Source organism: Aythya ferina, assembly GCF_964211825.1.
Source record: "Aythya ferina genome assembly, chromosome: 10".
NCBI lineage: Eukaryota > Metazoa > Chordata > Aves > Anseriformes > Anatidae > Aythya > Aythya ferina.
The window spans coordinates 8,849,351-8,866,055 of NC_140306.1; the positions used below are offsets into that span (position 1 = coordinate 8,849,351).

General features: G+C 39.2%; 1 long non-coding RNA gene across 2 annotated transcripts; it reads right to left on the minus strand.

The window, feature by feature from the left end:
- Window positions 1-4,978: 4,978 nt before the first annotated feature.
- On the minus strand, window positions 4,979-15,539 carry LOC311442382. 2 transcript variants are annotated; one of them, XR_014696600.1, is made up of 3 exons: window positions 15,256-15,539; window positions 12,240-12,317; window positions 4,979-5,384 (listed from the first exon to the last, which is right to left on the minus strand). It is a non-coding gene; the product is annotated as an uncharacterized lncRNA (long non-coding RNA). The 2 variants fall into 2 exon arrangements; XR_014696601.1 differs by lacking the exon at window positions 15,256-15,539 and adding an exon at window positions 12,872-13,113.
- Window positions 15,540-16,705: the final 1,166 nt, after the last annotated feature.

Below are 16,705 nucleotides of genomic sequence, written 5' to 3' on the forward strand. Positions count from 1 at the left end.
TCTACCCTCACAAAAATTTGCACACAGGTGAGCTGGTTGTTATTATATGTCCTTAACCTCAGCTGATAAATGAGCAGGTGACAATTTACAGCTATAACAGCTCTCAGAGAGCATTGCAATACTGTTACAGAGCTGTTGGTCAGTGCAGCACAGGAACTTGTGTGCTCTGCTTTCTTCATGTCCTTGGGATTGCCATGGCATTTTCATGCCATGCTTTCAACATCGCTAGATGATGTGCTATGTTTAAGAGTTTCAAAAATTCTCCTACTACTGCCTCCTTTACTTGGGTAGGGTACTGGAAGCCTCAGGTACCTCCTTATCTCACCTGGGTGCAGCTGGTGCTCTGTTTCTGCATGTAACGCAGGCGAGTGCTATACTCAATTTGCAAAGCACTTTTCAACCAGTGCACCAGGAATGCCCAGATCCATGTGAACTACTTAATGTATGTTGTGGCTGTTAAGTCAGTAATACCTGGACAGTTGCTAGCCACCTGTGTGATCAGCAACAGATGTGATAAAAACCTGTGATTCCCTGTAGGGAAACAGTAATCCCAGCCAGGCTAAGACCTGTGCAGTGCCTGCAGTCAGCACCCCCACAGCTGCAGCTCCCTAGGAAGGCTGCTTCCTTCTGCAAACTCTCCTAGGATCGGAAAATTCAGTCGAATTGAGTTTCCCAGAAACTTTCTCAGGAAGAAGTGATTTAGCCCAGCTGCAACTCACAGATCAACTCATACGGCTGAAAATCTACCATTTCATTGACTTTTCTAAGCAATAAGCTTCAGATATTGTTATATTTTATTCACAGAGTAGATTCAGAAATGCAAAGTCAAAGCCCTGCTGCTAGTCAGTTGTCACCAGCCTTGTCTAAGCTGACCCAAACAGTTTCCTCTCTAATTTTAATGAAGTACAGTGCTTTAGTCAGCTGACAGTAAGTGGGCTATTTCAGGAAGCAGCAACTAAGTTGAACCAAGTCAGACTGCAGGTGAACTCAGCTGTTTTTCACAATTCTAAGTGCAACTGCAACTCATTCAGTATTTAACTACAAATCTTTCTGGTTACTTGAGAAAATGGTTTGTTTTCCTTTTCACTTGTTTACTGAAGAGTAGTGGGAAGCACAGAAGGTAAAGAGTTAAAACAATACTAAGCTAAATCAAAGAAAAACATGAGTAGTGGAACATCACATAGCAACGAGAGAATTATGATGAAGAAATGATTACAGTGTAGAAAGGGTACAAAAGAGAACAATATAAAAGACCGAGTTATAAAAAGAATTTCATGTAAGGGGAAAATATACATAAATAGGGAAGATGCAGAGTGCTCAAGAAAATGCTTTTGAAACTGAAATCTTTGAATTTACCACAAAACTATAATACTTTACAATTGTGAGGATATTATTTGAAGTTTTCAGAATCCTGCAAACTTCTGCAGATTGAGAAAGCATATGTAATATAGAGAGGTTGAAGGCCAAAAGAGATACTTACTGTATTATGGTGGGTTTTGTTTGTGGGTTTTTTGTTGTTTTTTTCTTTTTGTTGTTGTTGTTGTGTTGTTTTTTTTTTCAGTTTGCCTTCTAATAGAACAATAACTGGATTTTGATTTTCTGAGTCTTTAGGATATATCCCCTGTTGATTTAAACACCCTACTGGTGGCAAATCTGCTGCTTTTTCCTTTATGCTTTTTCAATAATTAATTACACTCATAGTTAAAAAACTGATTTTATTTTCAATGCTACCTTAGCTGATTTTTTCTATTCTCTTCTGTAAGATTAAATTCAGTTTACTTACAAAGTAGGTGACTTTTTAAAGACACTTTTTTTTAATTGCTCTCTGAACCTTTCTTAAAGAATGAGCATAAGAGCAATGTATGCATTTATATTCAATATAATTCTACATTGTGAGATATATAATATATATATATATATAACATTACTCTTAGGAAGGTGTGGGACAGGTATTGCTTGTTTGCACAGTTTTCCAAAGCTCCTGTTTTCAGGTTTGCATTAAAAAGAACTCACTGCAGCTTGGTTATATGATGGAACACTTTCTAGGAATGTTTTCAGGTTTCCTATCTCTCTGAGCTATTTCCCTCTTGGAGCTAAAAGGGATGAATTTATGTTCTGGAAAGCAGAGATCTGGGGAGATGGTTAGGGCACTGCTCTTGGCAGGTGTCCTGCACTCAGACCCACAGTGCACAGGGAAATTGCTACTGTACTGCAAAGAGGGCAAGGGCTGAAAGCTCTGTGGAAGCAGGGATAAACCTCACACCAGGATGTTCACCTAAAGTCCAAGCTTCAAAGGTTAGGCTGGACAGATCCCATAAGGTAAAGGCTTCCCTACAGAGGTAAGAAGTAGCACAATCAGCCATAGCTGCTAGTGTAGACATAAATGGAATAGTGCATTTAGGTCGCAGTGCTCCATCTCCATGGAGGAGAGAAATTCCCCCTAGAATGAGGGATTGAACAGTCAAAATAATCTCTTTAGCCCTAACTGCAAATGAACCAATTTCCAAGGCAATATTCTTAGACCTGAAAAGTCTCTCTCTCTTTCATAGAAAATAAATTCAAGCTGGAATGCTACAGGGGAAAAAAAAAATCCATCTCAAAGAAAATAATTATTTAGATGTCTTAAAAATCTGGGAGGGAAACTTATTTTGAAAATATATGTTGCTTCCAAAGCAAATATTACCCCTCCAGCAGCTCCCTCCACATCCTCCCTATAGAGCGCCCAGCATGAGTGCAGAAATACTGCAAAGAGTGACTGGGGTTGAAGGGTGGCAGAATGAGAAGTCATTGAGGGCACATCGAACAATATAGCCCTAAGTTTTAAAAAAAAAAAAAAAAAAATCACTTTTTTTGTTGTATCCCATGGAGATGTGAATGCTTTTTTCAAAGCAACACATCAGTCCGTAAACAAATGGAAGCCCAAGGCTCACTCCCTTAAAAAAAAAGGCACCATTCCTACCTTGCACCCATACAACCCACATGAGCAATGTCCACAAGCAGCATCCATAAAACATTCTCCTATTCCAGCCCAGGACATTACAGCTACAACAGAGCTTCTCTCAAGCTCAGCCCTTTTTTCATGCATCCAGCAGGAAATTTTACTACAGCCATCTTATCTGGAGGCAGGGCTACAACACGACCTGCGCTGCTCCTCAGGAACTGGGAGGATATCAAGAAGGGCAGATCTCCTGCAGGAGTACAGGAGACATTGTGGGTTCAGGAGCCTTTAGAAATCATCTTCAAAGAGATGTTTTGGCTATGAAGGGGATGAAGCAAGGAATCATCTAGCAAAGGCACTGCAATAGGGGAGATCTGCACTCACCAAGCAGGGACAAGGCAGGGACAGGTGCAGAAACCAGGCTGAGCACAAAGATGCTTGGCCACAGCCATCTCAATTCATTCCAAGGGTAGGACCCCACTTTAGGCAACTGCCTACTTAACCCATGCCTGAAATCCTGGTGATAGGACCCCTTTTGTGATTTCTGGCTCTAAAAAAATCCTATGGGGTTGCCCTTTCCCTTGAGCAATTGGTTGGGGAGCATTTCCAGGAGCTGGAGTCTGTGCTGAAATCAATCAAGTTAAATGGTGGTATATGAGAATAGGAATGAATAAACCTCGAGGGATATCATTTGTCATTTACTGTACTTGTTAAAAGTTACAAAACAGCAGTTCAGCAGAGGTTAGAGAAAGGACAATGCAAGAACACAAACTTTCAACCTATTTCTGAAACTGATTACAGCTCCAGTACTTTTCAGGAAGATGAAAAATTAATAATGAGGGAAATAATAAGGATTAAAATGAGACTTTTTATTTTATTTTTTGATGTCAAAGTAATAAGCTATTCGGACCTTTCAATTGCCAGCAACCTTTGCTTACAAGGAGAGAGATCCTGATCCAGTCATCAAGAAGTTTTGGACAATAAAATGTCCATGAACAAACATGCAGAAATGATAATAAAGAAAAGCACACAACCAAAGGTCAGACTTACTTTATAGTAGGAGTTGAACTCTGATAATTCACAGTAGATTAAATTCAGCAGCAGTAGAGGCTTAGCAAGAAATGTGGATGTTAGTAAGATTTAAGCTGGGAATAGGCCTTATTCTTATTTTACCAAAGGCCAGACGTAGACTCATACATGTTTATGAGGAAAAATCAGAAGTGACTGAATTTTAAAGAATTAGGTCTGTAGAAAATAGTTTGGGTATAGCAGGGTCCATGGAAAATGCTGTCAAAAGTTAGAGGGCAATAACTGAAATTTTCATCAGCAACCTTCAACTTCAGTTCCAAATGTCAAAAGCCAAAAAAACTGTGGCTAAGAATACTAAGTGCATACTGTTTTTTGGAGTGGATTTTTTCATCTTTCTGACACTGACAATTTTGAAAGCGAACAAAACATTTCAAATTTTGTTGCTCATCAAGTTTTTAAGTTAAAAACACTTGAAGGCTATTTTGCTATTAATTACACTTTAAAGTTCAATTCAGTTCCCTGTGGAAATAACACCACCTCTTTGATTACAGAGGGGAACAGAACTCTTCAGGGCAAAGCAGGAGACTCAGTAGCACGGGGCTGCCCTGTATCACTTTGGGGTGAGGCCTGCATGGCACGGTGAGCAAGACCTCAGGCTGGGGGCCAAACAGCAGCATTCTCTTCATGAACAGGCTCCAAACATGACCCTGTGCTCACCACTGCCTCCCTTCCCCTGCCTACCTTCATCCCTTGCATACTTATGCTGTATGCTATTCAAGGCACAAGGCTGTGGCTTGCAGGGGTGCCACCATGGACTGCTGGGTCCCATACAAATTCTGAAATCCCCCAGATTTGGCCACCAGAACACGGACTCATGCAAGAGAGCCCATGCTTCCAAGGCTGCAGGCATCTTCACAGCACAGAATTTCTTCTGGCAACTGTAAACTTCACATAGGGGAGGCCATCTTGGCAACTACTCTGAAAGAAGATATCTCTGTGGACCAAGAAGCCTTTTCTATTTGCAGAGCCTGGCCACCATACCCATACCATCATGCTGGAGGTTCGGGGCTTCTGTGCAGGGGAATCACAGCCTGCAGTTTTCCAGTGATGGGAAGGAAGGGGCTTTGCTGGGCAATTGGGCAGCGCTGCCTGTCATTGTTAGTAGCAGGTGCCTACTGCTGTAGTCATTTGCTGGCAGAATTAAATTACAGACTGCTAAGATCATTACCTATTCCTGTCCATAGCCTGTTCTTGAGAGGCAGTTGCCGCTGAAGAGACGATATAATTTTGATACCTGCTTAATTTGTGTACCTATATCCTGTCTGACAGAATGATTTCTCTGGCTGTATAAATGGATCCGTGTTCCTCTCAATTGGCATTCACTCTTCTCACTGCAAGAGCACCGTCTGCCTGAAATCTTTAGAGAAACAGTTCATGAGGAGCAGTTAATTGTGATCTCTCTCAAAAAAAAATTATTCCCTATTTTTCCTCTGACAAATGAAGACATTGTTCCAACAATATTTTCCTTCTCCACTGACAGTGCTAAATATTTATATCGTGTGCCTCCTAGAAATGCTCATCACCTCATGAATAAGCACCAGGCTAACAACAAGCAGCCTCCAGAAGGACGCAGGGTGCAACTGACCTCTTCACACTCCTCCACATTTAAATACCAGGTTCCCCATGACAGCTATTTAAAATCAACACTGACCCTGATACCTGACCTGAGCTTTTTGTGTTTGCCAGAAGACATACTTAAATAGGCCCATCCTGGCAGTATGTAACAAACAAACCCAAGCCTTGCATTATAAAATGTTACAACCCAAGCCACTTATTAAAAAAAATACAGAATTAAAATTAAGGCGTTGTTGGTAAACTTTGGTAAACATTGCCCATTTCTGCTAGTTCCCGTTTCACTGAGGTGGTTAGCATTGGTGTTCTTCCTTGCTCCCCTGGTTTTTACAGGTTGACCTCTGCAGCACAGAGGTTCTGTAATTAGAAGAAGAGTCCCCTGTTAACTACGAGGGCCTGATCCTGAGACAGCCCCTTGTTGTCAATGGAAAGGCCTCATGTTTGGCCTCATATTTTCTGAACATGCATTCAAAACCCTGGACTCTCAGCCTTCCAGGTGCCTTTTCACCCATGCACAGACTGGGCCCAGAGCTTCTCAGCTCCTCTGTGAGGCTGCTGCCAGCAGCTGCAGCCAGCAGGGAGCCTTCCTTCCCAAAGCAAAGCTTTTACACCACTGCATTTTAATTTCAAGTTTAAAAGAAGGATTTAAAAATATATATGATGGCTGCTGATGTTATTTTCACCATTTACCATTTTTATTCTTCTGCAATTCAGGATTATCACATGCACCAGGAAACAGATGCATCAGCCTCACTTCTGTCCAAGCTCCCCAAGACTCCATCAAGACAAGACAGCACGACCATTTAAGAAGATGTCAAAATAATCATACAATTACATTTATAAGGTTCTTTTGCCTTACAGCCAACTTACAGTGGGAAAAGAGCTTTGTATTCTAATTACTGCAAAGTAGAACTCAAGCAATAAGCAGACTAAATAGGTTTTCTCTTCTGGGAGGTGAGTATATGAGCTGATATGGAGATTTTTTTGTCACATTAAGGAGTGGGTAAGACAATCGGCTAAAACTATACCACTCTTCCCAATTAGAGCAATCTCCCACACATTGTTTACATGGCTATTTAGTGTTTTTCTACATTTTAGGGTGGTTTTCCCTTTTGCTTGTGCAGCTGAAATTATCATATGTACAACATTCTCCTCTTTCTCCTTTCCTTTTCAAACCCCCAATTAATGTGTGCCCACCATAAGCCTTCATGAAGTTGTCAGCTTCTGCATCTGCCGTTAATACAGTACTGCTTTTTTGTCCTTCACAGGGATTTTCAGTTCTCCAAAATCAGTCCCTATAGAAGAACTGAGTAGGCTGTCACAATCTCCCCTTCAGCTTTAGCCCTCTTATTATCACATGAAACTCCCATTTGAAATTAGGCCATCAATATTTAACTTCCATCATTACCACTATGGAAAGCGCACGCTCCCATCCCTTGTTTGCTTGCTCCCACTGAGTGCCTCTGGAAATGATTCCTAGGACGTCAGGTAACAAGCAGAAACCTAAGAAAGGTAAACAAAGTCCTACATAGCATCTCCTAGAAAATAATGTAAAAATCCCCCACCTCCTCTGCACAAGCAATTACAGTTCCACTGTGTGACTCCAGAGGAGCGTGTTTCTGCTGCTGAAGAAATTTCTACCCTATTTCTTTTATAGAGGAAATAGCTTATGTGAGTGAACTCATCCTAAATACATCTCTGCAAACTGCATTGGCACAAGATTGGTAACCCACTGAACAGCATGAATAGGACCACACTCATGAAATCCATGGGAGCCCACTCATACCGAGTCCACAGCAGGAGCTCAATTCTGTCATTTAAAAACACTGAAAGTGCTCAGCAATTCAATTCTGTTCCTCAGTACTCCCAGTACCATTTTCCAGATGGAAAGGAACTGAATACTTCATGTTTACAAAACTGCTTTATGTTGATCCCAAAAACACTTATTAAAGAGAAAGAAAAAAAAAAAAGCTTCTCTGTGGACAGAAAATTTTATCAGAAATTACAGACTTTGCCAAGATCCCATCTGTACAACATTATTTGATTCTGTGTAAAGAAGAATCCAGCAGAAGTGTTCCTAACAGCATTTAGATCTCGGCTAAATGTGTTTACTTATTTATTTTCTTAAAAATTAGCTTTTAAATCTTCTCAGTTGCCCATCACTTCCCAACAGCCTAGTGGAGCTTCTGGTTTATTTAAAGGTCTATCACCACCTGTCAGTGCAGCATCAAGAACGTGCTGCAGTGTGCCATTAGTCCTGGGCTTGGATAGGACAGACAAGTTTTTTTAGTAACTGTACTGTATTAATGCCTTGTTAGAGTTTCTTATGTCTCCTGCTAATAGGAATAACCTCTGGAGCAATAGCAATTTATCCATACATCTAGCTCACACTGCTTGTCACAGCTAGTAACAGCTGATAACCCTCTTGGGCTGCTTTTCATCTTCAGTAGAAGCACTCTCATTCTAGAATACATTATTTTAACCTGTCAGAGTACAAACAGGACAATTACTTAGACCAATGTAGGCTGAAAGTGTTGATAACTAAAGTTAAATCCAGCATTGTCACTCTAATGTGTTCGTGTTAAACCAAGCACAATGAGGCAGTTTGCCTTCTCAAATGAAAACATTTGTCAAACTCGCTAATTCAAAATCGACCAAGTACAGATCTCTTGATTTGCACTGCTTGCTGACAAGCCTGGGAAAGCAGCAGTGGAAATGGTGAACTGATTATTGGGGCAGAGAGAGAAAATCACCAAGCAGGAAGAACCAGACTGGCTTGTGTCTTTGAAGAGAGAACTCACCAGACTCCAGCAATGATGACAGCAACCCACCCTGGCACTCCGGGATAGAAGGGTTTTGTATAATTGGTACAAAATCCAGGCCCACTCCTGAATACTCAGGATCAATATCTGGTTCATGGGCATTTGAGTCCACACCACCACCACAAAATTATTAATAATAATAATATAAAAAATCTGCCTCTCCCCCTATTTCCTTTCTGGTTCATGCAGCTATGAGAGCAGCAGCATCGCTTTGCTCAGCAAACAGCCAGTAGTAAAACTCTAGCCCGCACACTGCATGCAGTTCACCTGTTCTTGCTGTCTGGTTTCATCGAAGAGAAAAGGCAAAAGACGTCAACACCATTTTCCTCCCTGCAACCCATCCTTCCTACAGCACCTCTGTCTTGCTCACCCCATGGGCACAACATTTCCTGCTAAGCAGAGTCAACAGCAATGCTGCTCTCTAACCTTTCTGCGTTCATCTTCTGGGACAGCCTTTGTGTTCTTTCTCAGATCTGACCTTATCTTTCTCCTCTGGCTCCTTCCTCTTCTTATTCAAACCTTACACAAACTCCTCTGAAATCACCCTCTCTGAAGTCTCTGCTGACCAGGTCTGGGGATTTGTCCAGCTCAGCTTCCTTGAGCATTCAGCTGCTTTGATGCTGCTGACTAGAGCTGCATAAGAAATAAATATTCTACCTTGCCTATTTAAGCATTAAGCTCTTGAGTTCTTTTGGAGATCCAGCTCAGCTCAGACTGTGCTGAGACCTTGCCACACCCTGCCTGACAGTATGCAAGAAGACCTACAAGAAATGAAAATCCAATTGCCCTATATCAGCCACGTTTAAAGAACAATATAGGTGGTATGGTGTTCTCTTTTACTCCAGAGGCCCAGGGAAGAACAAAAAAGAATATTAATATAGTTCAAGCAAAACCGTAATGTCATGTATGTCTTTGTATCAAATCCTCACAAGCCACTTCATATCAGCTAAAAACTTTTATTACCTATTAGCTAAAAGTAAAAATTAAGATGAAGTAAAAGGATTATTTTTTTTGGACCTGAATTTTGCACTACCTTGATATGCTACACTTAATCCCACATTAAAGTATCTTGAAATTTAAAAGTGTAAACATCCCAAGTGAAAATAAAGGGGCATGATTGTTTAGGTTCCTCTTTTGTGTAATTGCCATAAGCTGTTTTTTCCTGTAATTCTTAGCCCAGTTTTCATTTCCCTGTGATTGTGAGCAAGACAAAGCTTTCCTCGTAGTGATCTGATAAGTAATATGAAAATTCTGAATTGAAAAGTATCTGTAAACTTATTCCTGATTGTTTTCCTGACAGTTTTTCAATGTCCATTAGTTATGAAATTATACACTTTTTATAGTTTCCTCAAGGATATCCCATCTGTAATTTTTTTTCCAATAGTTTTATTTTTCAATTGGCAACTAGACTGCCTCACACTATGTCCTTCAATCATTCAAGTGGCAACACATCTTTTTATAATAGATTGGGCAAGTAATTGTAACAATGAACATATGTGCAGCTAATTGTATGGACCTCAGAATAAAACCTTTAACCCCTGCTTTTCAGTTACACTGCTTAATTGGAAAAACAAGAGTGAAAATTAATGACCATACAAGAGCCATATGAAAATAACTTGAAACAGAATATAGCAAAAATACAGCCATCAATGTAAGAGGACTGTGGTTCAGATATTTTCAAGCACAAAAGGGAATGAAATGCTGGTTTGGTCCCATTTGATGTTAATACTATCAGTACCATTCCACTGATGAGACTGACAGAAAAAATACGATTTAATAAGCCACAGTCCATTAAAAGTCTCATATTTATTAGATGTTGAGGCTAACAACATAAATGTTTAAAATGTAATCAGAAAAGTTAGAGATTAATTCATTGAATATTCCTCCTGCAAAAGCCTGAGCCGTAGAAAATGAGGAAATATGCAGGATTTTTACATATAGCACAGACTCTTAAGGCACAGTAAGCCAAACACTTGACAGATAGGTTAATATATCCTTCAAGCTTCTCTTTACACAGTTTTCCTCTCTTCTTAAACTTTTTTTTTTAATCATTTCTCTTATTTTTCTAATTTGTAAACACAATTTCAAAGTCTTCATTCAACTCTTTGCTATGACTTGTTCTTTAAAAGGCCAAAGTCTTTATTTATCACTCTGTAATTGTCTTAACATCTACAACTCATTCTTTCCTATTATTTGCTTCTACATTTTACTAAGGATTAAACCCAAAAGTATTACTTTGACAAGAGACAGAATGTATTTTCCACTGTTGCATTCTTCCTACTCATTTTGGAACCTCTAAGGGTCTCTAAGATCTGTCTGAAATTACAGCCAGCAGTTCAGCGAACACAGGACCTAATTCCCACCCAACCTTTGCCAGCCTCAGTATCTTCCTGCACTACAGGCTGTGGGCCCACTGAGAAAAATAAATAACCTATATACCTGTCAGAAAAACTTACCAATGTACCACCACCATCATTGCACTGGATAAATACACCTAAAATGTTCTTTAAATAAGATTCTTTTTTTAAGTTAATTCCATTTAGTCCATACTTATGTCATTTTAACACAGAATCATCTTAAAATATCATTTTCTTCTCCATTTTTCATTTTTACTTTTGATAATAAGAAGAGACATATTTATTTAGTTAAAAAAAATGCTATCTAAGATCTGATAGAGTTCTAAGCACAATGCTATATTGAATATAGTGCTGAAGATCAGAAGTCTTGCAATCATCCTTGGGTATAGCATATGCAATGTAATGAAGAACATATGGCTGATAACTGCAACAAAACCTGGAACAAGCAATCTTATCGTGGCATTATGGGGTACTGAAAGCAGTTATAAATGGGGGAGAATGATAATAAACATCAAATGTAAAAGAGAGAAAGTTGGCAGCAATACACTAAAAGCCAGGAATGACACAAAAGTAATATAGGAAGCAAAAGGACAACTGAAGAAATCAATGCTTAATAAAGCTAAAGACAATAAAATTAAGTTTATAAAGTGTGTTGTAACAAAGAGTATCTAACCAACAGTTACTGACCCATTACCACTATGGAAATGATAACATTGTCAATAATACTGCAGGGAAAGACAACCATGTTCAATAAACACTTCTGTTCTGTGTTTGGGCTAATGCCAGATGATGTAGCCTTATAACAGATCAATGCTGATTAAATATTTTATTTTCCAATAATAATTAATTGATAAGGATGTTAAATACCATCTCTTAAAATCAGAATCTTTACCCAGCAATACAGATAATTTATATCCAGGAGCACAAAGGCTCTGACTGAGGAGTTCCTGTGGTCATTTCTAGTCAGTCTTGGACATGCACAAAATTCCAGGCTACAGTAAAGTTGCTCTTGTCTCAATATTTAAAAAAATGTGAGCACTATGAATGGAATAATTAGAGGCCTCACAGCAAGTAACCAAATTGTAAATAAAATAAAATAAAATAAAATAAAATAAAATAAAATAAAATAGATGATCCAGGATTTACCTAATAAAGAATTAACAAAAAGTACTTCAAGCAAACTCTAATCAATGATAATGAACATCAATTCAAGGAGAAAAGATATTTTTGCTTTGTGTTGTATAAGATTACAAAATTATTTAATAAGGATAATAGCCCTGACTAAACATGAATTCTCTTACAAAATTTGGCAAGGCCTCCCACAGCATTTTGGCAAAGACAACAGACCAATCCAAATCTATTGAAACTGACATTAAACATGTTTCAAAGAGATGCATGTGTTTACCACTGACTGGAGAAGCTCAACTTAGACCAGGCTAGCCAAGATGAACACCACCTTACCTGGACAGGTCATGTCCTCCCATCTTCCTCTCTCTTGCCATCTTCTTACCCAGCTGCACTTCATATAGGCAGCAAAAGCTGTGGATCATGTTGAAGGAAATCATTTGAATTTCAGTGCAATGCAGTTAAAATACAGCAGGGCTGAAAAAACATTCTCCAAGTGATACTGAATTTATGGACAGGGGCATTGGCGAAGTAAGAACAGAGGCTTTGCTGTAGGACTTTGTGGATCAATGTACAAATTGTTATTCTCATTGTTCAGTAGAACAATTACTAAAATCCATTTGCCGGTAAATGTGCCTTGTCTTGTAAATCATTGGGTCATTAACCTTAACAATGTCAGTGTGTTGTCACTATCCAATTCAATTAAATTACTGACCAAGGTAATACCTAAAAGCACATTCTCGAAAAGGGGATCTACTATTATGTTATTATCTATGCAGACACTTAACGATATCTTAATTTTGGAATTAAGAAATAGCAATATATCCTAAAACTCAAGTAATATTTTCTAAAAGCCATGTGAAAAGATACACAAACAGGCTGAACAGAAGTAAATGAGAATGGAAAGGTTAGAGAAGGAGGAAGAGGAGATGATAGAGTGAGAATGGAACACAGTACCAAGCAATTACCTCCAAAGGGTCATGTTGTGCATTGCTACGTGCCATTTTTCAATGTTTCTTGAGGTCAAAAGACAGGGACGCAGGATTTTTTCTTGCCCATCAGTTATTATATCTGGCAACCTGCCTTAGCAAATGTCCAGTGCTGCTGTATCTAAAAAGGGGCACTCTCCACTGTGCCAGCGTGTAATGCCAGCAGTGAATGGCAAGGGTGAGGAAAGCTCGTGTTGACCTTTCCAGGCCAGCAGCAAAGCACAAACCCAGCAGTCTGTTTAACTGGGTACTGGCAGAAAGAGCAGCTGCTGATTTCCAGTTTCATCTGAAAAAACAACCACATGTGTGACACATGAGGGCCAGTAAACTCTTCTCATCACACTAAGGAGTCTCATTTATATGTCTTTCTGTTGCATGCTTCCAAGCATATATTCTCACATTTCAGGTAGATTCTCAGCCACAATTCAGGGAAGAGAATTCCTGAATATACATATTTTTTTCCACTTCTTTTGTTTTCCTCCAGTTTTCTCTTCTACCCCTAAAAAAAAATCACAAGGTTTCTGACATAAAGGCACAAACCAGCAGGCTCAGTGAGGTAGCTTGATTACTGTCATTTTTGTCTCTTGCTTTTCCAGGGCCCAGGACTTCACCACACTAGGTGCTGTAGAAACACAAGCAGAAAGGACAGCCCCTGCTCCAGACCCTGTCAGAGAGGCACTAAGGGGTTGTGGGCAGATAGCTGGAGCATGAGACTACGTTGGCCAGTACATCAGGCAGTAAGCAGTTTAAACGCTGACAGGATTTTTGCAAACTCAATGGTAAATGAGCTTGCTTGACTCTGGGGTCTCTGGTCAGGCCAATGAATTGCAATAGAGAACTCAGGTCTATTTATTAAACTCAACAGTCCCACAGAGTGTCCTTGCTGACATCGGTCTGCTGAGCCGGAATCCTTTACCTTGAATGTATCATTTCAAGGTAGCCCAAATTATGGAGGGCTTCCTCAGGGACATCCTTGGGAAGCAACAACACAGCACCCACATTAAACCCAGTAATCTCAGAAACAGCCACCACTGACTTTGGAAGAACTGTTGATTGTGAGGCACCTCTGAAAACTATGCTTGTCTTAGCAAGTTTTGAGTTAGGCCATCATGGTTGTCCTTGCTCTGAAAGGATACACAAATTCCAGACTGAAACAAGGTGGTATTTCTCTCTTTTTTTTTTTCCTTTTCTTTTCAAAACTTGTATGCACAGGGGTCCCTGTGCTCTTGAGGCCACACAAAAATGACACACAATGCCATGTGAGTTCTTCATATTCTAGAGAAAACATTTATTCAGGCCTCAAAGTGGAGGGAGGATGATGGAATGAAAGGAAGAGCAAAAAATAACTCTCCATTTTATGTAACTGCAAATTTTAACCAAATAAATGCAATCTATTTTCAGTACATGTTTTATCTTACATGGTGAAATGAAAATGATTCTATCAAATATTTTCTAAAAAGTTATTCAGACTACAAACAAAGAAAATATAACAGAACTGGAAATAAACTAAACTAAATCACCTGCAAAACTTCTCTTTATTTCTATGGGAAGCACAGCAACTGGAATGGGCTTTAAGCATAACAGCTCACACAAAAAGTAGAGTGCTGCTTTGTTAATGGAATTGCACTTTGGATCATGAGCCGAATGGATGCAATTTTATGTGAACTGCACACACGAAAAATTCCCTCAATAAACATATGGAACATGAGGCTTCTTTTCTCCTTACTTTAACTAGGCAGCAGGGAAACATTACAACCGAAGAGTAGATATCAGCATTAGAAGACTTATAGGATTGCTTAAATGGGAGTTCAAAATAAAAGAGAAGGCAGACAAAATAATTGAGCAACATAAGCTATTATCATTTTCCTTATAGGTTTTCTCTTCTTTCAGCAAGTACTAACCTGGACACACACACATTTTTGAAATCATATTTTCTGTTCAACTATGGAAGTCTTTTCTAGATGCATTAAAAGAATACTATATCCTTTAGAGTCGACTTCGAGAGGTAGAGGTCTTTGAGAAGGAAAGCATATTTATAACAAAGGAGCATAATACCTGAATAAAAAGACATAAAGCAAGGCTTTGTGGTTTTCAGTGATTTTTTTCAGATGGAAGATAATTAACTAGAAACCACTGGCATTAACAATATTGGACTTGTATTACTTTCCTTGCTTTGGAAGCTGGATTTGACAGCACACTTAAGAGCTTTTCAGAAAACTCCCGTTGATAAACTATTAGACTTAAATCCACATCCTGTTTTCAGTTAACTATTCTCATCGGATCATCTTTTAAGTAGTCCCAGCTTGCAACCCTGCTGGCAGTGACTATTTGTTTTTAAGAGAACATTTCTTTTTAAAACTTACCTGGCACTAAGGTGCTCATTATGTTGGAAATCATAGGAAACAAGGACAGCAGTTCTGGACCTAGAAAACACTGGCTGTCTTTGCTCTCCTGTTTCCCAGTGCCAGGCCTCATGGGGATGATTGCAGCATGATCCTTAAACCCATGTCTTTGTCCATCGAGCCTTGTGAGGAAGGCTTTCAACATCACCAAAGCTTGCTGAGAGGTAATAACTCATTCAAAGACAAAGTGCAGCAGCTTCCAGAGATAGATTTTCTTCACAAAAGTTACACAGATACTCGAAGTGCTGCTTTATCGCTGTTTGGAGAGGGGAAAAAAAAAAAAAAAAAAAAAAAAAAAAAAAAAAAAAAAACACCTTTCAACTGCTGCAGTTCCAAACCCTCCATCTAGAATTCCCCAGAGAATTAATACTTTACTGCAAAGTTAACTTTTTACTGCCCTTCCCTAGCTCCAAGCTGCAATTTCAGTTTGTCACAAAGGTCTGCCTGGAATGGCTTCTGGTTTGTTCCTTCTACTATGATTGCAAATTTGTTAAAACCTCCAAGACTTCCCAGTAGGGAATGTGAAGGGTGGTACAGGTGTGTAAAATGCTAGCATCCACAGCCTGACAACCCAGATGGGTAATTTAATATTGCAACCACATGGCTCTCAAGAGTAAATCTTGTATTTCCATAATGAATGTTTTCAAAATCTTTAAATTATGCAAAAGAAGTCTATTCTGTCTCTCTAAATGCTAAGAACTCAAGCCAAATAATTGGAAGCTATTGATTATTGCTGAAATTTCCACACTTTCAGCAGCACTGACATGCATGCACCATGTAACGCAGCTATGAATACCAACAGCCATAGTCTGCCTTGCTTGTTCATAGGGTCTTAATTGCAACAGACCACACAGACCTCACGTACTTAATCATCCCGATAAATTCTTATTGCATGAATCATCTTATGGATTACCTTTCAGTGCTTGTTCTGATCAGAGGCATAGCCACATTCTGCCAGTCACTCACCAGCAGATTTCTCATCCCAGTCCCTGTGTTTTTGTGGTTTCCAGCAACATGGGGTTTGCAGAGCAATCAATGGCTGTAATGATGCTGAAATGACTTTATTTGCACCTGTCTCACTTTGCCTCTGACACCAAAGAAAGTGTCAAACCCTTAGCAAAATGGTACTCTCTAAGAAGTCCAGAAATAACAAGGCTATTCCATGCTCTGTTCCATACTAGAGTTTTGGGTTTTTTTGTATAACCCAGCTTCTAAGAAGTTTCAGAAATGTTCATACTACAGTGACCTGAAGCTAGGCAAGTCTGCTAAAATTTTAATCATGGATTTCCAGACTGTACACAGTACACTGGAAACAATCTGGGAAATCCTAAAACAACCTTTAAATACAATCACCAGGAGAAATTCACTTGCTACTGTTAAGAAAATCTTGACCTCACTGAAATGGCATTAT